The sequence below is a fragment of the Nomascus leucogenys genome, chromosome 17 (assembly GCF_006542625.1).
Source record: "Nomascus leucogenys isolate Asia chromosome 17, Asia_NLE_v1, whole genome shotgun sequence".
NCBI lineage: Eukaryota > Metazoa > Chordata > Mammalia > Primates > Hylobatidae > Nomascus > Nomascus leucogenys.
Genome location: NC_044397.1, coordinates 49,197,893 through 49,221,157, shown reverse-complemented (window position 1 = coordinate 49,221,157; position 23,265 = coordinate 49,197,893). Strand labels below are relative to the sequence as shown.

The 23,265-nt window shown below is 44.3% G+C and overlaps 1 protein-coding gene across 2 annotated transcripts in view; it reads right to left on the bottom strand.

Moving 5' to 3' along the window:
* The window catches only part of ZNF713 (zinc finger protein 713), a 57,325-nt gene extending 34,630 nt beyond the window's left edge, over positions 1 to 22,695 (bottom strand). The window contains exons 1-2 of one of the 2 annotated variants that reach the window (XM_030795774.1): positions 22,485 to 22,695; positions 1,234 to 1,362 (exon numbers count right to left, since the gene is read on the bottom strand). The gene's annotated coding sequence lies outside the window, so the exon portion shown is untranslated. Of the gene's footprint in view, positions 1 to 1,233; positions 1,403 to 22,484 lie in introns of those variants that run through there. The other variant, XM_030795775.1, reaches the window with a different exon arrangement.
* Between the last annotated feature and the right edge of the window lie 570 nt (positions 22,696 to 23,265).

Genomic DNA, 23,265 nt, shown 5'->3' with positions numbered 1-23,265 from the left:
GGTGGGTCAGGGGTTAGGGTTGAAAGATTACCTACTAGGTGTAATGTTCACTATTGGAGTGATGCGTACATCAGAAACCCAGACCTCATCGCTACGCAACATGTCTATGTAACAAACCTGCATGTGGAATACCATGCAGCCACAAAAAAGAATGAAATCACGTCTTCTGCAGAAGCATGAATGAACTGACTTCAGGATGAAGCCCTTTAATGAATACAGGACAAAGAAAGTATCTGCAGTTTCCAGGGCCTAATATTTAAATACATGAAAGGCAGGCACAGCTGGAAGGCAGTGCACCTAGATATTTAAAAATCAAAAATCTCACTTCTATATTTAATCCCCAGTCCCCCAAAAGAAGGAAACACCACAATACCAGGCTATGCAATGCGTCCACAGCGCTCCTTGCTACTAAAGCTTTCAAAAAGGCCAGTGAAGTTTTACATTTTTCTCAGCAAAAATGCCAACATAGGAAGCAAACAGGGAAGGAACGCATTTAAAAAGGGACTTCAGCTGGCTAAAAAAATTCCCAGAAACAGGATCTAAAAGAGAAAAAAGTGGAGAGGACTTCCTTGCTCCAGAAAACGTTATAACCTAAATACAGGCTTTTAATTAAGCTGATTTCTGACCACAGAGCTCTAACATAAAAAGTCTTTCCAAATCTCTTATCAGATTTCAGCCAGGACAAGCCTAAAGTGGGTCTCCTCTTCAGGTTGTCTGGTTCTAAAACCAGCTTTCCCCCCCTAATTGTGCATGCAAATGAATTACTTTACATTTCAAAGGATCCCATTTTGGCTACTGCTGCTTATGACTACCCCGTGTTAGGTGGGTCCACTTTCCTAGATACTTACAAGAGGATGCCCCGTAAGTGTTATACACAAACCAAGCTGGTGATGGTCACAAATGAAAAACCAAGCCCCAATCCCCAAAAATAAAACACAGCTGCAATCTTAAAAGCATGCTCTATAAAATGAGACCATAGGTACCACACTGTCAATCCCTTACCCTAACCTCCCGTCCCGAGGCAGAGGCAGAAAAACCTTGACCCAAACTTTCCGCTGTGACAGAGGCAGAAAAAAAAGGCAGTTCTCTGCAGATATCTTGGCCTTAATCTCCTGTCCAAAGACAGAGACCAAAGCCCTCACTCTTAAGGAAAAGGGAAGATTTGAAAAACAGCCCAAATAATGTCTACACCTTCACCCAAAGAGTGGGAGGTCTGAATTCAGGAGAACTTACCCAAAACACCTGGTGGGATTGCTGAGGACGGGGAGTTCATGCTGGTGCCAAGCACCACTTTCAAAGAGAAACACCAGTGGTAAGTGAGAGTCACTCTTAATCTTGCCTCCTTACACCAGGTATGTTGACCTAAAAGGAAGAAGTTGAGGCAAAGTTAATCTAAGTGGAGAGCTTACTCGGGCCAAGCTTGAGGATTGCAACTTGGGAGCATAGATTCAAGTTGCCATGAAAATACACTGATTAACAGCAGTTATAAGCGGATTTTTTTTTTTTTTTTTTTTTTTTGAGACGGAGTCTCACACTGTCGCCCGGGCTGGAATGCAGTGGTGTGATCTCAGCTCACTGCAACCTCTGCCTCCCAGGTTCAAGTGATTTTTCTGCCTCAGCCTCCCAAACAGCAGGGACTACAGGTGTGCACCACCATGCTTGGCTAATTTTTGTATTTTTAGTAGAGATGGGGTTTCATCATGTTGGCCAGGATGGTCTCGAACTCCTGACGTGGTGATCCGCCCGTCTTGGCCTCCCAAAGTGCTGGGATTACCTGCATGAGCCACCGTGCCCAGCCATCAGTGGATTTTTAAAGGAAAATAAGGGCCGGGCGCGGTGGCTCACGCTTGTAATCCCAGCACTTTGGGAGGCCGAGGCGGGCGGATCACGAGGTCAGGAGATCGAGACCATGGTGAAACCCCGTCTCTACTAAAAAATACAAAAAATTAGCCGGGCGTGGTGGCGGGCGCCTGTAGTCCCAGCTACTCGGAGAGGCTGAGGCAGGAGAATGGCGTGAACCCGGGAGGCGGAGCTTGCAGTGAGCCGAGATTGAGCCACTGCACTCCGGCCTGGGCGACAGAGCGATACTCCGTCTCAAAAAAAAAAAAAAAAAAAAAAATAAAGGAAAATAAGGAGCAGTTCCTGAGTTGTTTACCAAAAATCTACATCAAAATCACATAAGGTATTGATTGGCTATACATTGTTCTTTGTATCACAAATTCCAGGAATGTGAAGATAATGGGTGAGTCTGGAACAAAATGACTCTAAACAAGTACGCCCTGCATGGGTGCAGTGGGGCGACGTTCTGCACCCAGGGCGCAGAACAGCTCAGACTGATCCATTTTTCTTTTCAGTACAAACTGAAGAGGGCTCCAGAGATTACCTAATTATAGTTTTCCCAAAGTGTGCTAAATTAGTATTTTATGTCTGTTACATTGGTTCCAGAACCCCCATGGATACCAAAATCCATGCCTAAGGAATACCTGTGAAGCTCACTGCCTGTGTAGTGGTTCTGTCTGAGCTGTGCATTAGACACACTAATGTAGTAGTGTGTCTAATGTAGTGATTTTAAAATACACAGACTTAAATACATAGACGTCCAGGTTCCACCCGAGAGCTCCTAAGTCAGAATCTGCAGAGGTGAAATCTGCCATCTACATATTTTTAAAATGCCCCACAAGTGATTTTGATCCAAGCCAGAGTTCAGAACAACTATTGGAGCCTTTCATTTCCTTGACTTCCTCAATCTCAATGTTTTTCACCATCTTTCTACTTCAGTCACCCACTTCAGAGGCCACGCCTCTTCTGAAATCTTTCTTACCTTAGAAAACACTAGACAGTGAGATCCAGACTGGATAGGGAAGAAAGTGAAGACAAGAGTGGTTTAAAAGGAAAGAAATTAGGCTGGGCGTGGTGGCTTACACCTATAATCCAGCACTTCGGGAGGATGAGGTGGGTGGATCATTGAGGTCAGGAGTTTGAGACCAGCCTGATCAACATGGTGAAACCCCATCACTACTAAAAGTACAAAAATTAGTCAGGTGTGGTGGTGCATGCCTGTAATCCCAGCTACTCAGGAGGCTGAGGCACAAGAAATGCTTGAGCCAAGGGGGTGGAGATTGCAGTGGGCAGAGAGATCAAGCACTGCACTCCAACCTGGGTGACAAAGACCCTGTCTCAAAATAATAATAATTTAATGTCTCTCCAACATTAAAAACTCTCACTGGCCACACACCCCTTTTGCAACTACCATTCTCTCTTTTTTTCAAGGCCACAACTCTTCAAAAAATTGTCAATACTTTCTCTACTTCCTCACCACCCATTTCTCAGTTCTCTATAGTCTGGCTTTTGTTCTGCCCTCAGTACTCTGCTGAAACTGCTCTGGTTATGACCACCAAAAAACCTTTATGCTGTTCATGCAATGGACCTCATTACTTCTTTCTTTTTTTTTTTTTTAAGATAGAGTCTGGCTCTGTCGTCCTGGCTAGGGTGCAGTGGTGTGATCTTAGCTCACTGCAACCTCTGCCTCCTGGACCCAAGCCATCCTCCCACTTCAGCCTCCAAAGTAGCTGGGACTACAGGTGTACGCTACCACGCCTGGCTAATTTTTGTATTTTTAGTAGAGTTGAGGTTTCATCATGTTGCCGAGGCTGGTCTCAAACTCCTTAGCTCAAGTGATCCACCCGCCTTGGCCTGGTGCTGGGATTACAGGTGTGAGCCATCAGGCCTGGCCTGACCTCATTACTTTTTCCAAGACAGTATCTGATACTGGTGACTGGTGACTCTTGCTTTACTTCCACCATCTCTCTCAGGGAGCTGTGATCTAGTCTCTTTTCCTTTGCCTGCCTTTTACGTGTTGCTGCTTCTTAGGTTTTCCCAAGATCTACTCTTGTTCCTCTGTAGTTGACTTACAGGGATCTTAAAAAGACAAAAACCTGATCGTATCAGTCCCACACTTAAAATTACTCAGGGCATCCCGCCACTCTTAGGTTGGAGTAGAAAGCTGTAAAGAATCCTATGACTGACTGCTTCCTGCTCTCTGCAGTCACTCTCCTGTTTGCTCCAGAGGCTTCATTCACATGGACCCGCTGTTAGGTGCTGAAACGTGTCATGTGCCCTCCACTCCCATGACAACATCTACTCCTTTTTCAGGTCTCAGGGAAGATTTTGACATCACAGACCAGGTGAGGTTGCTCATTTACATCTTCCTTTTCCAGGTAGCATTTTTTTTTTTTTTTCAGACAGTCTGGCTCTGTTGCCCAGGCTGGAGTGCAGGGGCACGATCTCGGCTCACTGCAATCTCTGCCTCCTAGGTTCAAGCGATTCTCCTGCCTTGGCCTCCTGAGTGGCTGGTATTATAAGCATGTGCCACACCTGGCTAATTTTTGTATTTTTAGCAGAGATGGGTTTCACCATATTGGTCAGTCTGGTCTTGAACTCTCGACCTCAAGTGATCCTCCTGCCTTGGCCTCCCAAAGTGCTAGGATTACAGGTGTGAGCCACCACACCTGGCCATGGGTAGCATTTTTTTTTTAATCACTGTAATTATTTGTCTAGTAACCCATCTTTATACCTCACCATTGTGTTATGTTAATCTCCATGACAGTAGGAACCTGGTCTATCTGGTTAACTATTCTATTAATATTTTCTATGTCCAGTGCCTGGCACATAGAAGGCACTTAATAAATATTTGCTAAATTTGTAAATGAAAGGATTCTGGTGTTTGCTTTTCTTTTTTTAATTTTTTAAAAACTTTTAATTTTAAACCCATTTTAGACTTACAGGAAAGTTGCAAAATAGTGGAGTTCCTGTATACCACTCACTCTGCTTATCCTAATGTTAACAGTTTACAAAACCACAGTACAATGCTCAAAACCAAGAAATTAACACTGGTACTTTTTTTTTTTTTTGAGACAGAGTTTTGCTCTTGTTGTCCAGGCTGGAGTGCAATGGCAAGGTCTCGGCTCACTGTAACCTCTGTCTCCCCGGTTCAAGAGATTCTTCTGCCTCAGCCTTCCAAGTAGCTGGGATTACAGGCACCCACCACCACACCCGGCTACTGGTACAATACTATTAGCTCAAATTATTCACATTTCATTAATGTTCTCTCTCCACTAATGTTCTTTCTCTGATCTAGGATACACACTGCATTCAGTTTTACTTTTCCTTAGTTTCCTCCAATCTGTAATAGTTTCTTAGGCTATCTTTCATGAGCTTGACACTTTTTAAAACAATTCAAAAGCATTTTATGACATTACATGTATTTAAGAGATAGGGCAAAAATGGAGAGATATAGGTTATATGCCTGAGCATCAAGCCTGAGAGACCACCTCCCTGTTCAGGCCCAGGCTCTGGAGTTCATTCCCATCAATGCCATTTTGATTCTGTAGTAAGATGAAAATTCGTCTTTACAATAGTTACGATGACAAGAGAAATTCACACTATGAATCAAATAGCAAAAGGTGATGAAGTAAATTATAACAGCACGACAATGCAGGAGCAAGTAACCAATAGATTAACATCGCTTTGTCTATTAAATGCTTCAGTGCTCTTGTATACTTACCAATGATTTAAATGGTTTAATAAACATCTAGTTTTATTACACTTTGTACTAGAATAATCTCAAAGGTACAGTATAATGTATTTTAGCAAAAGAGTAAAATCCTATCAGTTTTCTATTCCTTCTTATATATTGACATTCTTATTTTATTTTTATTTTTTGGAGATGGAGTCTCACTCTGTCACCCAGGCTGGGGTGCAGTGGTGCAACCTCAGCTCACTGCAACCTCTGCCTCCCAGGTTTGAGTGATTTTCCTGCCTCAGCCTCCTGCGCAGCTGGGATTACAGGTACGCGTCACCAAGCCTGGCTAATTTTTGTATTTTTACTAGAGACGAGGTTTTGCCATGTTGACTGGCTGGTCTCGAACTCCTTACCTCAGGTGATTTGCCTTCCTCGGCCTCCCCAAGTGTTGGGATTACAGGCATGAGCCACTGTGCTCAGTCATATTGACATTCATTAACTGTCACATTAGTTGATGCAGCAAACTACATGTCATGTGTTAGTAAGTGATACAAAGGTTTGCTCTGTAGAGTTAATAAGCTGCACTATGGCTGCAGTGAAAGCATAATACGTGATCTGTTTAATGAAGGTTAAATCCTTTGTGTTCACTTAACTCAGGAACAGCCAAATGTAGGAGGTAAATTGGGCAAGGGGTGGAGGGTTGGTGGGTGCAGAGCTTCCATGCCCTCTCTAGGCACAGCAACCTCCAGCATCTGTATGTGTTCACCAATCTGGAAGCTCTCCAGACTCCTTTTTTTAAGTGTTTCTATGGAGGTTGCATTATATAGTCAAGATTGATTAAACTACTGCACATTGGTGACTTTAAAAATTTTTTAAATTTCTAATTGACAAATAATTGTATATATTTATAGAGTACAATGTGATGCATTAATATATATTTACATTGTTGATGTGGTTTGGCTATGTCCCCACCCCAAATCTCATCTTGAATTCCCACATGTTGTGGGAGGGACCCAGTGGGAGGTAACTGAATCAGGGGGCAGGTCTTTTCCATGCTGTTCTCATGATAGCGAATAAGTCTCATGAGATCTGATGGCTTTATAAGCTAGAGTTTCTCTGCATAAGCTCTGTCTCTTTCTCACTGCCTGCTGCCATCCATGTAAGATGTGACTTGCTCCTCCTTGCCTTCCACCATGATTGTGAGTCCTCCCCAGCCACTTGGAACTGTAAATCCATTAAACCTCTTTCTCTTGTAAATTGCCCAGTCTTGGGTATGTCTTTACCAGCATCATGAAAACAGACTAATACACATTGTGGAACAGCCAATTATCATTATCTGTCACCTCACATACTTTTCAATTATTTGTGGTGAAAACAGTTAAAATCTACTTTTAGTAATTTTGAAATATACAACGCATTATCAGCAAGATGCAGTGGCTCACGCCTGTAATCCCAGCACTTTGGGAGGCCAAGGTGGGTGGATCACTTCAGGTCAGGAGTTCGAGACCAGCCTGGGCAACAAGTTGAAACCCCATCTCTAAAAGAAAAAAAGACAGAAAGAAAGAGAGAGAGAAAGAAAGAAAACAATGCATTGTTATTTTATTATTTTAGTCATCATTCTGTGTAATAGATACTAAAGCTTATCCCTCCTGTCTCACTAAAACTTTGTACACTTTGGTCAACATCTCTCTAGCCCCCTCCCACACAGCCCCAGATTCTAGTAACAACCATTCTACTCTCTACAAGTTCAACATTCTTAGAGTCCACGTTTTAAGTGAGATCATGCAGTTTCTGTTTTTCTGTGCTTGGCTTACTTCACTTAATACAATGTCCTCCAGGTTCATCTATGTTGTCACGAATAATGTAATTTCTCTGTTTTTGAAAGCTGTATAGTATTCCATTGTGTATATATACCACATTTTTTTTTTTTGAGATGGAGTCTCGCTCTGTTGCCCAGGTTGGAGTGCAGTGGTGCAATCTTGGCTCACTGCAACCTCCACCTCCCGGGTCCAAGCAATTCTCCTGCCTCAGCCTCCTGAGTAGCTGGGATTACAGACACGTGCCGCCACGCCTGGCTAATTTTTGTATTTTTAGTAGAGACAGGGTTTCACCATGTTGGTCAGGCCGATCTCAAACTCCTGACCTCGTGATCCGCCTGCCTCAGCCTCCCAAAAAGTGCTGGGATTACGGGGGTGAGCCACCATGCCTGGCTACCACATTTTTAAAATCCATTAATCCAGTGGACATCTAGGTCGCTTCCATATTTTGACTACAGTGAATAATGTTGCAATAAACAGTACAGATATCTCTTTGGCATACCCATTTCAATTCCTTTGAATATATACTCAGGTCCTGGTGTGGTGGCTCACACCTGTAATCCCAGCACTTTGGGAGGCTGAGGTGGGTGGATCATCTGAGATCAGGAGTTCAAGACCAGCCTGGCCAACATGGTGAAGCCCTGTCTCTACTATAAATACAAAAATTGGCCGGGTGTGCTGTGGCGCATGTCTGCAATTCCAGCTGCTCGAGAGGCTGAGGCACAAGAATCACTTGAACCTGGGAGGCAGAGGTTGCAGTGAGCTGAGATCATGCCACTGCACTCCAGCCTGGCTGATGGAATAAGACTCTGCCTGAAAAAACAAACAAACAAACAAAAAGAATATATACTCAGAAGTGGGACTGCAGGATCATATGGTAGTTCGATTTTTTTATTTTTATTTTTTTTGAGATGGAGTCTCGCTCTGTCGCCCAAGCTGGAGTGCAGTGGCGCCGTCTCGGCTCACTGCAACCTCTGCCTCCCAGGTTCAAGCATTTCTCCATCTCAGCCTCTGAGTAGCTGGGATTACAGTTGCCTGCCACCACACCCAGCAAATTTTTCTGTATTTTTAGTAGATACGGGGTTTCACCATCTTGGCCAGGCTGGTCTTGAACTCCTGACCTTGTGATCCACCCGCCTCGGCCTCCCAAAGTGCTGGGATTACAGGCATCAGCCACCGCGCCCAGCTGATTTTTTGTTTTTTGAGGAACTCCTGTAGTTTACTGTGATGGCTGTATTATTTACATCCCCACAAACAGTGCATAAGAGGTCCCTTTTCTCCACACTCTCACCAATACTTGTTATCTTTTGTCTTTTTGATAATAAGCCATTCTAAAACAGGAGTGAGTGTTCTCTTATTGTGGTTTTAATCTGCATTTCCATCATGATCAGTGATAAGCATTTTTTCATATCTCTGATGGCCATTTGTATGTTGTCTTTTTTTTAGAGGTAAATGGGAAATTTTGAATTTAATTTTCTGTGAATGAGAATGTCTATTCAGGACATTTGTCCATCTTAAAATTGCGTTACTTGTTTTCTCGCTACTGATTTCTTTATATATTTTGGATATTAGTCCGATATGGTTTGGATTTGTGTCCCCACCCAAATCTCACGTTGAATTGGAAGGTGATTGGATCACAGGGTGGATTTCCCTCTTGCTGTTCTCGTGATAATGAGTGAATTCTCACGAGATCCGATGGTTTAAAAGCATGTGGCACTTTGCACTCTCTCCTCCTGCCACATGAAGAAGGTCCTTGCTTCCCCTTGGCCTTCTGCCATGCTTGTAAGTTTCCTGAGGCCTCCCAGTCATGCTTCCTGTACAGCCTGTGGAATCGTGAGTCAATTAAACCTCTTTTCTTCATAAATTTCTCAGTCTCAGGTAGTTCTTTATTAGCAGTGTGAGAACAGACTAATACAGTCCCATATCAGATGTATCATTTGCAAACATTTTCTCCCAATCCTTGGTTTTTCTCTTCATTTATTGATTGTTTCCTTTGCTGTGTAAAAGCTTTTTAGGTTGACACAACCCTATTTGTTTACTTTTGCATTTGTGGTCATATCCAAGAAATCTTTGTCTAGACAAATGTCATGGAGCATTTTCCTTTCTGGTAGTTTTATAGCTTCGGGTCTTCTGTTTAAGTCCTTAATCCATCTTGAGTTGATTGTCCATTGGTGATTAACTCTATCTTCAACCCCTCTCTTCTCCTCAGAGGTGGGGTGGGGTTTAGGGTTGGGGCTTAAAGTTCAACCCTCTAATTACATGGTAGTTTCCTTTAGCCACTAGCCTCCATCCTGAAGCTATGTAAGAACTTGGAGTCACCAGTCATTTCATTGGTTATGAATAGCAAAAGATGCTTCTATCATCCCTATCACTCAGAATATGACGAGGATTTTAGGAGCTCTGCAGCAGGAACTGGACATGAAGATCTACTCTATAGGATGTCAATATGTCTACGATGTTTACAATGTCAATATGTTCATGATGTCAATATGTCTCATTAATGGTAATATGTCTCATTAATGGCAATATGTTTCATTAACGGTAATATTTACCATTATCACTTGGTCAAGGTGGTGTTTACCAGGTTGCTCTATGGTAAAAGTTACTATCTTTCCTTTTGTTGCTAATAAATATCCTGGGGGAAGATACTTTAAGGCTACCTACAGGATAGACGGACAGACGCAGTGGCTCATGCTTGCAATCTTAACACTTTGGGAGGTGGAGGTGGGAGGATGGCTTCAGCCCAGGAGTTTGAGACCAACCTAGGCAACATAGTGAGACCTTTATGAAAAAAAAAAGAAAAAATTAGCTGGGTGTGGTGGCGAGTGCCTGTAGTCCCAGCTATCTGGAAGGCTGAGGTGAGGGGGTTGCTTGAGCCTGGAAGGTCGAGGCTGCAGTGAGCTGTGATCATGCCACTGCATTCCACCCTAGGCGAAAGAGTGAGACCCTGTCTCAAAAAAAAAAGAAAGAAAAAGACTATGTACATATCTTGCTTCTCAAACCCATTAATTTTACCATCATCAGTGTATCTCATCTCATCTGCAACAATTATTAACGTGGTGTTTGCCTAATGGTGTTCTTCTATTTCCCTCTTACTAATTTAGTATTGGAATTTTTCCATAAGGAAAAGCTGCTTCTTATCCCCTATTCATTCATTTATTAGATTATTTGTTTATATCTATAGAGACTCATGGATACTTACTTTATTCTATGAGTTAAAATTCAAATACTTTTCTTATTTATTTTATTGCACAAATTGTTCCAGCTTTGGCCATTACGAGACTCCTGTGTTACTTCAATCAGGCTTTCTCCTTTCTTAAGCACTTTCTCACTTCCTGGCAATATAAGATGTTTCAGGCTGTTGCATTTTTTCCTGCCCAGCCTTGGAATCAACCGTTTCTCCAAAGTGCCCTGGTTCCTTTTACTGGAGAACAAGATTTAAAGATTTGGGTGCTAGGTGTGCCTATTGCTACTGGGGTATCATTGCTTCTAGGCCCTCTTAGCAGACATAGCTAGGAAATATATACTATATACTATATATATATACACTACATACTATATATATACACACACACACTAACCATGTATATACACACATCGATTATGTGTGTGTTTATGTGTGTGTGTGTATATATATATACACACACATACATATATATTAAATATCATGAGTTCATACTGATATCTGATTCCAATCTAATTATACATTTAATAATATATGCATGTGTGGGGCCGGGCGCGGTGGCTCACTCCTGTAATCCCAGCACTTTGGGAGGCCGATACCATATGGTTCATTTTAGTCTTCCCTTTTCCCTTACTGGTAACTTCCTTCTTCAACAGTAAAAAATTGGTGGCTCTTATTATCTACTTATTTGTTCAATTGTGACATACATACAACATAGCTTTATAACAGAGTTGCTAACTCATACCCTTGTGAGAAACACAATTACTGACTTGATTACAGCATTTATGTGGAATTCTTTTCATCTTTAGCCTTACAGTACCCAGTTAAGATACTGTTTCCTAAAGTTATTTAAGGTTAGTTATTTTCTTCCTCACCTCTTTCAATGTGGTTACATGCTTCCTCTGTAATGTAGTTAGGCCCAATTTATTAGTGTCTATATTCACTCTCCTCTATTTTTTATTGTATTTATTCTCAGGTGGCTTCTCTCATTGCCTTGGTTTCACTGCTCATCCTTTCTGAGCTACAGAAAAACATACAAATGTAACCACCCTCCTGGACACCCCCAGGTAGATGTCCCTCATATTTCTCAAGCCTAACATATCCAAAACTCATTCTCTCTCAAGTCTCTTGCCATTAATTTGCCATACAGTAAGGCAGGTCAGAATGGTGACTCCACAGCCAAACCAAACGGGTTTGATTCCCAGCTCCATGACTTCAGCTGTATGAGTCTGGTTTGGTAAATTACTCAACCTTTCCAGGCTTCCATTTCCTCATCTATAAAACTAGGAATAATAATAGTATCTACCTGTGGGTTTGTTGTGAGGATTAAGGAAAAGTGAAAATTTGTAGATATTTAGAATATAACAGCACAGGCCAGGCGCAGTGGCTCATGCCTGTAATCTCAGCACTTTGGGAGGCTGAGGCGGGCGGATCGCCTGAGGTCCGGAGTTCGAGACCAGCCTGACCAACATGGAGAAACCCCTTCTCTACTAAAAATACAAAATTAGCCAGGCATGGTGGCGCATGCCTGTAATCCCAGCTACTCGGGAGGCTGAGGCAGGAGAATTGCTTGAACCCAGGAGGCGGAGGTTACAGTGAGCTGAGATCATGCCATTGCACTCCAGCCTGGGCAATAAGAGTGAAACTCTGTCTCAGAAAAAAAAAAAAGAAAGAAAGAAAGAAAGAATATAACAGCACATAATAAGAGATAGATAGATAGATAGATAGATAGATAGATAGATAGATAGATCTTAATTCTAACTCTTCTATCATATTCCCCATCTCAATGAATAGCAACACCAAGCCTGAAATCCGAATGGCATCCTGAGCTTCCTCGTTCTCCCTTGGGCTCTCTATCTAATCAATGTCACATTCTGGTATATGTATTCCCTTCAGTATCTTGTGAATGTTTCTGGTCTTCATCTTCATGTCTAGTACATTGGTTCAGCCACCGTCATCTCTCGCTTTGATTACTGCCATTCCCTTCTAACTTGTCTCCTTGACTTTAGTCCAACCTTTTCTTCATACTGCAGCCAGAGTGATCTTTCCTATACCCCTCTCTACCATGGAAATATCCTCATTTTACTTTTTGGCAAATATTAAAATACAAATTTTAGTAAACATAAAAAAAATGAAAATCACCTATAATATCACCTAGAGATAACCAGTTACCTTATTTTTGGGATTTATCCTTTCAGGCTTTTTCCATGTATACACACATGCATATATTAATATTTTTTTTTTTTTGAGACAGAGTCTTGCTCTTTCTCCCAGGCCAGAGTGCAGTGGCACGATCTCGGCTCACTGCAAGCTCCGCCTCCCGGGTTCACGCCATTCTCCTGCCTCAGCCTCCCGAGTAGATGGGACTACAGGCGCCCGCCACTGCGCCCGGCTAATTTTTTGTAGTTTTAGTAGAGACAGGGTTTCACTGTGTTAGCCAGGATGGTCTCGATCTCCTGACCTCGTGATCTGCCCGCCTCGGCCTCCCAAAGTGCTGGGATTACAGGAGTGAGCCACCGCGCCCGGCCCCACACATGCATATATTATTAAATGTATAATTTTCTTTTTAGAAATCTACCTTTTAATTGACAATATTGTGGATCTCACTTCATGACAGAAAACAAAAGTCAAAACATTCATTTTCTTAATAGATTAATAATATATTCCTTTGCATGCAATAACCAAAACTTATTTCATTATTAATAGACCTTTAGGTTGTTTTCTTTCTTGCTTGCTTGCTTGCTTTTATAGACAACAGCAAACACTGTTAGACATACAGTTTTTGAATGATTTTGCCTGATTAGTTCCTTAGGAAAAGTGTAATTGCAGGGTCAAAGAAAAGGCAAAACACTGTCCAGGAAGGTTGTATCAATTTATATATTCATCACCAATATATGAGACCATTAACCAATGTCAGGCTTTGTTCTTTTGAAATACATGAACATATTTAATCACTGCTTTAACATGCACTTCTTAGAGATATGAGATAGAAGTTTTTATATTTTTAGCTTTATTTTTTAAATAAATTACCCTTTCGTGTCATCTGTCCATTTTTCCACTATTGTCTTTTTCTTGACAATAGTGATTTCTTTATTTACAAGAGGTCTTTAGACAAAAGGATAAAGTAAAGGGATTAACTCAGCAGAACTGGATGGTCCAAACCCTAAACATTTCAAGGAAAGGTATCCTGGCCTGTCTCCTTGGGAGACAAACTCTAAACCCCTGGAATATCCTACCAGTTAAGAGTGTTGGCCGGGTGCAGTGGCTTATGCTTGTAATCCCAGCACTTTGGGAGGCCGAGGTGGGTGGATCACGAGGTCAGATCGAGAGCATCCTGGCTAACATGGTGAAACCCCGTCTCTACTAAAAATAAAAAAAATTAGCCAGGCGTGGTGGTGGGTGCCTGTAGTCCCAGCTACTCAGGAGGCTGAGGCAGGAGAATGGCTTGAACCCGGGAGGCGGAGCTTGTAGTGAGCCGAGATCACGTCACTGCACTCCAGCCTGGGCGACAGAGCGAGACTCTGTCTCAAACAAACAAAAAAGAGTGTCTTTGTTTGCCTGAGGCCATGGGACATGTCCAGATGTTAATGCTAACAAAGGGACCCCGTTATGTTGAGAACCGCAGGCCATGTGGTAGCTCCTCCTCTGAAAGGGCTGGAGAGTGAAGGTCAGCCACAAGGGTGATCAGCCAAGCCTACATGACGGGTGTTGGGGCTCAGAAAATGATACTGCAAATTAAAGGCCTCAAAAGCACAAGTTTCTCTCTGGCCTTCTCCTGCCCTCCTTTCTCTCACCCCTCATTCTCCCCTGAGACTAGGCTTAGAAACTAGAATACCCCTTCCCCAAGGCAGGACATAGAAACAACAACCCTTGGCCGGGCGTGGTGACTGACGACTATAATCCCAGCAATTTGGGAGGCCAAGGTGGGCGGATCATTTGAGGTCAGGAGATTGAGACCAGCCTGGCCAACATGGTGAAACCCTGCCTCTACTAAAAATACAAAAATTAGCTGGGTGTGGTGGCGGGTGCCTGTAATCCCGGCTACTCAGGAGGCTGAGGCACAAGAATGGCTTGAACGCGGGAGGTGGAGGTTGCAGTGAGCCAAGATCGCGACACTGCACTCCAGCCTTGGCAACCAGCAAAACTCAGTCTCAAAACAAACAAACAAAAACAAAACAAAACAACAACAAAAAAAACCAGGAACGCTTTTTCTCCAAAGCCAGTCATAAAACCTAAAAATATTACCCTAATTCCCTGCCTTCTGTATAATAACTGGCCATAAATAAATTATCTGACCTACCTTGTTTCATTGTAGGTCATAAGACCCTCATTCTAGAGTAGTCCTACCCCACACTGGGTAGGAAGGAATACTTCCCAAAGAGAACAAAGAGAATCTGAACAGCCAGGCCTGGCTGCATTTTCCCATTCAATCTATAGCATGAGATCATACCCTTTTTTGTCCAATCATATTTATACATGGATGTCCATACCTAAACATGTATGTTTCTGTTTCCCCGTATCTTTGCGTCTTCAGTCTGAAGGCTCCCATGTCACATAAAACTATGATCAAATAGTCCGGGCGCGGTAGCTCACGCCTGTAATCCCAGCACTTTGGGAGGCCGAGGCGGGCGGTTCATGAAGTCAGGAGATCAAGACCATCCTGGCTAACACAGTGAAACCCCGTCTCTACTAAAACTACAAAAAAATTAGCCGGGCATGGTGGCGGGCGCCTGTAGTCCCAGCTACTCTGGAGGCTGAGGCAGGAGAATGGCGTGAACTCGGGAGGCGGAGCTTGCAGTGAGCAGAGATCGCGCCACTGCACTGCAGCCTGGGTAAATTTGTAGGTCTTGTCTCCTATTGCTTTTTTTTTTTTTTTTCAAACAGTTTGACTCTTGTTGCCCAGAATGGAGTGCAATGGCATAATCTTGGTTCACTGCAACCTCACCTCCCAGGTTCAAGTAATTCTCCTGCCTCAGCCTCCTGAGTAGCTGGGATTATAGGCTCCCGCCACCACGCCCGGCTAATTTTTTATCTTCAGTAGAGACGGGGTTTCTCTATGTTAGTCAGGCTGGTCTCAAACTCTTGACCTCAGGTGATCCACTCGCCTCGGTCTCCTAAAATGCTGGGATTACAGGCGGGAGCCACCTCGCCCGGCCTATTCTGTTTTTTTTTTTTTTTTTTTTGTCAGTGCTTTTCAGCAAACCTTCAGAGGGCAAAGGGGAAGTTATAAAACTATTATCAAATAAACTTGTTAAAACTTGTTATGCTTTTCTCTTGTTAACCTGTGTTTTGTTATAGGGTTTTCTGTCATGACCCTTATGATAGGGAGAAAAGGGATCACCCCTACACCAGCCCCCAGTTAAAACCCTGAACACCAAGCTTGAGTGAGCTTCCCTGGTTTTGTATGGCACCAACACAAATCTTCACACATTGTTCCTGGGATTTTTTTTTTTTTTTTTTGAGATGGAGTCTCACTGTTGCCCAGGCTGGAGTGCAGTGGCGCGATCTTGGCTCACCGCAAGCTCTATCTCCCGGGTTCACGCCATTCTCTGGCCTCAGCCTCCAGAGTAGCTGGGACTACAGGTGCCCACCACCACGCCCAGCTTTTTTTGTAGTTTTAGTAGAGATTGGGTTTCACTGTGTTAGCCAGGATGGTCTTGATCTCCTGACCTCGTGATCTGCCTGCCTCGGCTTCCCAAACTGCTGGGATTACAGGTGTGAGCCACTGTGCCCGGCCTTTTTGATTTTTATTTACTTACTTTTTTGAGACACAGTTTCGCTTATGTTGCCCAGGCTGGAGTGCAATAGCGTGATCTTGGCTCACCGCAACCCATGCCTCCTGTTCAAGCGATTCTTCTGCCTCAGCCTCCCGACTAGCTGGGATTACAGGCATGCACCACCACACTCGGCTAATTTTGTATTTTTAGTAGAGACAGGGTTTCTCCATGTTGGTCAGGCTGGTCTCGAACTCCTGACCTCAGGTGATCCACCCGCCTCGGCCTCCCAAAGTGCTGGGATTAGAGGCATAAGCACCCAACCTGTTCCTGGGAGATTTAAATGTTATCTGTAAAATTCCACAGAGAGAGAAGACAATGGGAAGCCTGCACCTGGTCTCTCCTGGACCTTGGAGCTTGCTCTATGTGCTTTTTTCTGTTGCTGATTTTATTCTTTTTTGAGATGGAGTCTCATTCTGTCGCCCAGGCTAGAGTGCAGTAGCAGAATCTCGGCTCACTGCAACCTCCACCTCCCGGGTTCAAGCGATTCTCGTGCCTCAGCCTCCCAAGTAGCTGGGATTACAGGCACCTGCCACCACGGCCAGCTAATTTTTGTATTTTTAGTAGAGATGGGGTTTCACCATGTTGGCCAGGCTGGTCTTGATCTCCTGACCTCAGGTGATCCACTGACTTCAGCCTCCCAAAGTGCTGGGATTACAGGCATGAGCCACCATGCTTGGCATGTTGCTGACTTTTAATTTGCATCCTTTCACTCTAACACTCTACCATAAATGCAATACAGTATTTGCTGAATTCTAGGACTTCTAGCAAATCACTGAACCAGAGGGTGGTCTTGGAGACCCAAGAACACAGACAGTAACCAGCAACTTCCTTGTCAAACACACACACACATATAGTCTCCATTCCACCATTTGTCTTTTATTTTTGCTGCTTTCTAAAAGGAGCTAATTTGTAAAAGGTCTGCATTGTAAAATTTGTTTTTTCCTCTCTGTAGAGGTCCTAAGTGTGTGTGAGTGTTTTGTTCTTTTATTCCTTATATAAGTTAAACGCATTATTTTTTTAACTCAAGTTCCACACATTTTTTACATAAGCTCACAAGGCAAAAACATGGGAATATATGGAGTAAAATGTGAGGGCCCTTCAAATCCTCTTTTTTTTTTTTTTTTTTTTTGAGACAGAGTTTTGCTCCTGTTGCCCAGGCTGGAGTGCAAGGGCGCAATCTCGGCTCACTGCAATCTCCGCCTCTCGGGTTCAAGTGGTTCTCCTGCCTCAGCCTCCCAAGTAGCTGGGATTACAGGCATGCACCACCACGCCCGACTAATTTTGTATTTTTAGTAAAGACGGGGTTTCTCCATGTCGGTCAGGCTGGTCTTTTTTTTTTTTTTTTTTTTTGAGACAGAGTCTCGCTCTGTCGCCCAGGCTGGAGTGCAGTGGCGCAATCTCGACTCACTGCAAGCTCCGCCTCCCGGGTTCATGCCATTCTCCTGCCTCAGCCTCTTCGAGTAGCTGGGACTACAGGCGCCCGCCACCACGCCCAGCTAATTTTTTTTTGTATTTGTAGTAGAGACGGGGTTTCACCGTGGTCTCAATCTCCTGACTTCGTGATCCGCCCGCCTCGGCCTCCCAAAGTGCTGGGATTACAAGCGTGAGCCACTGCGCCCGGCCGGTCAGGCTGGTCTTGAACTCCCGACCTCAGGTGATCTGTCTGTCTCGCCCTCCCAAAGTGCTGGGATTACAGGCATGAGTCACTGCACCTGACCTCAACTCCTCTTTCACTCTACTTCCCTCCTTGGAAGAATTCCTTGGCGTGCATTGCTCTCTACGCAATTTTTTTTTTTTTTTTTTTGATATGGAGTCTCACTCTGTCACCCAGGCTGGAGTGCAGTGGCATGATCTCGGCTCACTGCAACCTCCATCTCCCAATTCAAGCGATTCTCCTGCCTCAGCCTCCCGAGTAGCTGGACTACAGTTGCGCGACACCACGCCTGGCTAATTTTTTGTATTTTTAGTAAAGATGGGGTTTCACTGTGTTGGCCAGGATGGTCTCGATCTCTTGACCTCATGATCCATCCACCTCAGCCTCCCAAAGTGCTGAGATTACAGGCATGAGCCATCGCACCCAGCCACTTGTGCTTTTTATAAACAAGGGTTTACTACTTCCCACTTTAGATTCATAGATAACAGTCCATCTTAGTTGAGATTTACTTTTTTCTTTTCAATGATTTAATTTTTTTCTATTAAATAAATGGACATCATTTCTCTTAATCTTTTTTCTCTCCTGATTTCTATTTTCATACTTTGCCTTGCAAGTCACATTATACTTTTGTTCCTGCAAACCATTATATATCATGAACTAGTGTGGGTGAGATAAAAATTACAACTATGTCCTAGACACAATTTTTCTATTAAATAACCATGTGACTTTGGAAAGGTATTTAGACTGAGCTTTAATTTCGTTCATATTTATATTAGAACGTTGAAACTGAATTATTTCTTAGTTCCTGTATATAAACTTCTAATTGTTCACATTTATTTGCCAATGAATTAATCAAATAGTAACTTTTTCATTTAGTGTTCATTCAAAACTTAATAGTTTAATACCTTAATCTATGCTAGGAATTGTTCCTAGCATGTGTGGGAGTAGGCACCCTCCTTAATTTTTTTCTTTTTTTTTTGAGACAGAGTCTCACTCTGTCCAGGCTAGAGTGCCGTGGCAAAATCTAGGCTCACTGCAACCTCTGCCTCCCGGGTTCAAGCACAATTCTCCTGCCTCAGGCATGTGCCACCACACCCAGCTAAAATTTGTATTTTTAGAAGAGATAGGGTTTCACCATGTTGCCCAGGCTGGTATCAAACTCCTGACCTCAGGTGATCCATCTGCCTTGGCCTCCCAAAGTGCTGGGATTACAGGCATAAGCCACCATGTCCAGCCTCTCCTTAATATTTGATTCTCCTGTGTATCTGTGATACCAGGATAATTCTTCTTATATCTTTATATAGAATTCTCTCAAGGGATACTTTTTTTCTTATGATTTAATTGAGGCAGTTTTAATCTTACAGCAGATTAGAATTTTCTTTTTTTTTTTTTTTTTTTGAGACGGAGTCTCGCTCTGTCACCCAGGCTGGAGTGCAGTGGAGCAATCTCGGCTCACTGCAAGCTCCGCCTCCCGGGGTCACGCCATTCTCCTGCCTCAGCCTCTCTGGTAGCTGATACTACAGGCGCCCACCACCACGCCTGGCTAATTTTTTGTATTTTTAGTAGAGACGGGGTTTCAGCGTGGTCTCGATCTCCTGACCTCGTGATCCGCCCGCCTCGGCCTCCCAAAGTGCTGGGATTACGAGTGTGAGCCACCGCGCCCAGTCTAGCAGATTAGAATTTTCAACTCATTTTGATATTGTAACTGTTATGGACTGAATTATATTCCACACCCACAAATTCATATGTTGAAGTCCTAACTCCCAATGTGACTTTATTTGGAAACAGGGCCTTAAAGGTTGTAATTTTTTTTTTTTGGAGACAAGGTCTCACTCTCTTGCCCAGACTGGAGTGCAATGGTGTGATCTCGGCTCACTGCAACCTCCACCTCCCGGGTTCAAGCAATTCTCCTGCCTCAGCTTCCCAAATTGCTGGGATTACAGGCACCCACCACCACACCCAGCTAATTTTTGTATTTTTAATAGAGATGGGGTTTCACCATGTTGGCCATGTTGGTCGCGAACTCCTGACCTCAGGTGATCCACCTGCCTCAGCCTCCCAAAGTGCTGGGATTACAGGCATGAGCCACTGCGCCGGGCCTGTAATTAAAGTTAAATAAGGTCATAAAGGTGGGGTCTTAATCCAATAGCAGTAGTGTCCTCATAAGAAGAGGAAGAGACACCAGGAGTACATGCACCCAGTGCAAAGACCAGCAGAAGAGGACACAGAGAGAAGCCAGTCTCTTCTGCAAGCCAAGAAGAGAGGTTCACTGGAAACCAACAGGGCAGGCACTTTGATTTTGAACTTCCCACCTCTAGAACTGTGAGATACCACATTTCTGTTGTTTGCACTCAGTCTGCAGTATTGTATAGCAGACTGAGCAGGCTATGACAGTCACCAAAGATACATACTCTAATATAAAATTAAAAGCATGGTCTTCACAGCTGACATTTCCAATCAGTTTGAAAATGACACCAACATGTTACAAGAACTATAACTCATACAGATTTATATAGTCCTCTTTTCTAATGAAATTCACATACAAATCTGCAGTCAAATTAAACTGCTTTTCTTGGGGGAAAAAAAAGTGCAAGGGTGTAAGGCAAAGCCAGATGCAATATCAAGATCATAAAGGGCTTTGAGGGCATCACTAAGGAACTAGAACATTTTCCTGATGGCAGCAGGGAGCCACGTGCAAGTTTTCAGCAACAGAGTGACTTTCCACCAACATTCATCACTGAATAACTATTTAGAACCTACTAATTGCTACAACCTACTAAGTGTTCCAACCTGCCTTTTAAAAAATTATCTTTTTTTTTTTTTAACTTTTCTGTATCTTTTAAATGCCTCACAATTTAAGTTAAAAGAAATAGATCAGGCCGGGCACAGTGGCTCACGCTTGTAATCCTAGCACTTGTGGAGGCCGAGGTGGGCGGATCACCTGAACTCAGGAATTTGAGACCAGACTGACCATTATGATGAAACTCCGTCTCTACTAAAAATACAAAAATTAGCCAGGTGTGGTGGCATGTGCCTGTAATCCCAGCTAATCGGGAAGCTGAGACAGGAGAATCACTTGAACCTAGGAGGCAGAAGTTGGGGTGAGCAGCGATCACACCATTGCACTCCAGCATGGGCAACAGGAGCGAAACTCCGTCTCAGAAAAAAAAAAAAAGATCATTATATGAAAGGACATAATTAAGGGGGATTTGCTTAAAATATTTATTTTATTTTTTGAGACAAGGTCTGGTTCTGTCGCCCAGGCTGGAGTGCAGTGACTGGCTCACTGCAACCTTCATCTCCTGGGCCAAAGCCATCTTCCCACCTCAGCCTCCTGAGTAGCTGGGGACTACAGGCACACACCACCAAGTCCGGTTAACTTTTCTAGTTTTTTTTTGTAGCAACAGGGTCTTGCCATGTTTCCCAGGCTGGTCTCGAACTCATGAGCTCAACTGATCCTCCTGCCTCTGCCTCCCAAAGTGCTGCGATTACAGGCGTGAGTCACCGCAACCGGCCTAAACATTTTACATGAAAAAATCTATGTATGTATGTATGCATGTATGTATGTACATATGTACGTATATATATTCAGTGTAGAAACTGTCAGGGCAGTGAAAGAATCTAGAAACAGCTGGCCGAACGCAGTGGCTCATGCCTGTAATCCCAGCACTTTGAGAGGCCAAGATGGGAGGATCACTTGCACTCAGGAGTTCCAGACCAGCCTGGGAAACATGGTGAGACCTGGTCGCTAACAACAACAACAAAAACCCGCGCATGGTGGTGGGCACCTGTGGTCCCAGCTACTGGGGAGGCTGAGGAAGGAGGAGCTCTTGAGCCCAGGCGTTTGAGGCTGCAGTGTGCCATGATCGTGCCACTGCACTGCAGCCTGGGTAATAAAGTGAGGGCCTGTCTCAAAACAAAAACATAAATAAACAGAAACACATCTGGGTATATACACGCCTGCAAAATGTAATAAAAGTGTCACTGCAATTCTGTGGAAAAGTGACTCAACGGATAATGGCAAGGCAATGAGAGAAAAAGGTAAATCCCTACCTAACCCCTTACCACAAACGTCATACTCAATGAAATACAGATAAAGAGGAGAAAAAGAAAATATTTTAAAAATTCTTTAAACGTATTAGAAGAAAATAAAGGCGAACATTTGCATAATCCTGATGAGGAAAAACTTTCCCCCAAAATGACACCTATGGACGCTTGCCCAGAAATAAACTGCAAATTTTTTTTCAGCCTCAGAGTCATTCGCAGATAGTAGAGGACAATGTATTTATAATATTGGAACAGGTAAGACCTTCCTATAAAAGACCAAAAATCCGAAAGGGACACGGGGCGGGTGACACGAACGAGGACAGCAGGGACAGCGGCTGCCCCTCCCCCGCCTCCCGCCTCCCGCCTCCCGCCTCCCGCCTCCCGCCTCCCGCCTCCCGCCTCCCGCCTCCCGCCTCCCGCCTCCCGCCTCCCGCCTCCCGCCTCCCGCCCCTCCCGCCTCCCGCCTCCCCCCGGCGCGACTCACCTCCGCAGACAAAGGGCGCTCCGAAAGGCTCCGCCCCCTGACGCCGCCGGCGCCGCCGCCGCCAGGGTGGGCCTGGGCGGGAGAAGGTGCCGAGGGCCCCGACGCCTGAGCCAATGACGCCCGGTGACTGGGCTCCTGGGGCCGGTCCAGCCACCGACGCGCCAGGCCTGCTCTGAGGACAGTCTCCCCGCAATGGCGGCGCAAGGCGCTGGCCTCAGATCCCCAATACGCATGCGCCCGCGGCACTCCGCGCCTGCTTCCCTCATCGCAACCCTCATCGCCGGGGGTTCCTGACTCCCATCAGCTTCCCCAGGTCTGCTTTTCACCGGGGCTATGCGGACCCCGGGGGCTGCGGCCTCGAGTCTTCCCAGAATTTTCCGGTCCCAGAGGGCCGAGGGGGACGGGCCGAGGACCCGTCCCTTGGTCCCTGCCAATCACAAGCGTTGTACTGTCCGTCTCCATGGTGACGACACAAGCCTTGCTCTCAGTCCTGGAACCACCCCTCCTTCCCATCAATTTCATATTGATAAAACTCAAAATATAATGATGATTATGTTATTGGCCGGGCACGGTGGCTCACGCGTGTAATCCCAGCACTTTGGGAGCCTGAGGCTGGTGGATCACCTGAGGTCAGGAGTTCGAGACCAGCCTGGCCAACATGGTGAACCACCCGTCTCTAATAAACATACAAATATTAGCTGGGCGTGGTGACGGGCGCCTGTAATCCCAGCTATTTGGGAGGCTGAGGAAGGAGAATCGCTTAAATTCGGGACGGGGAGGT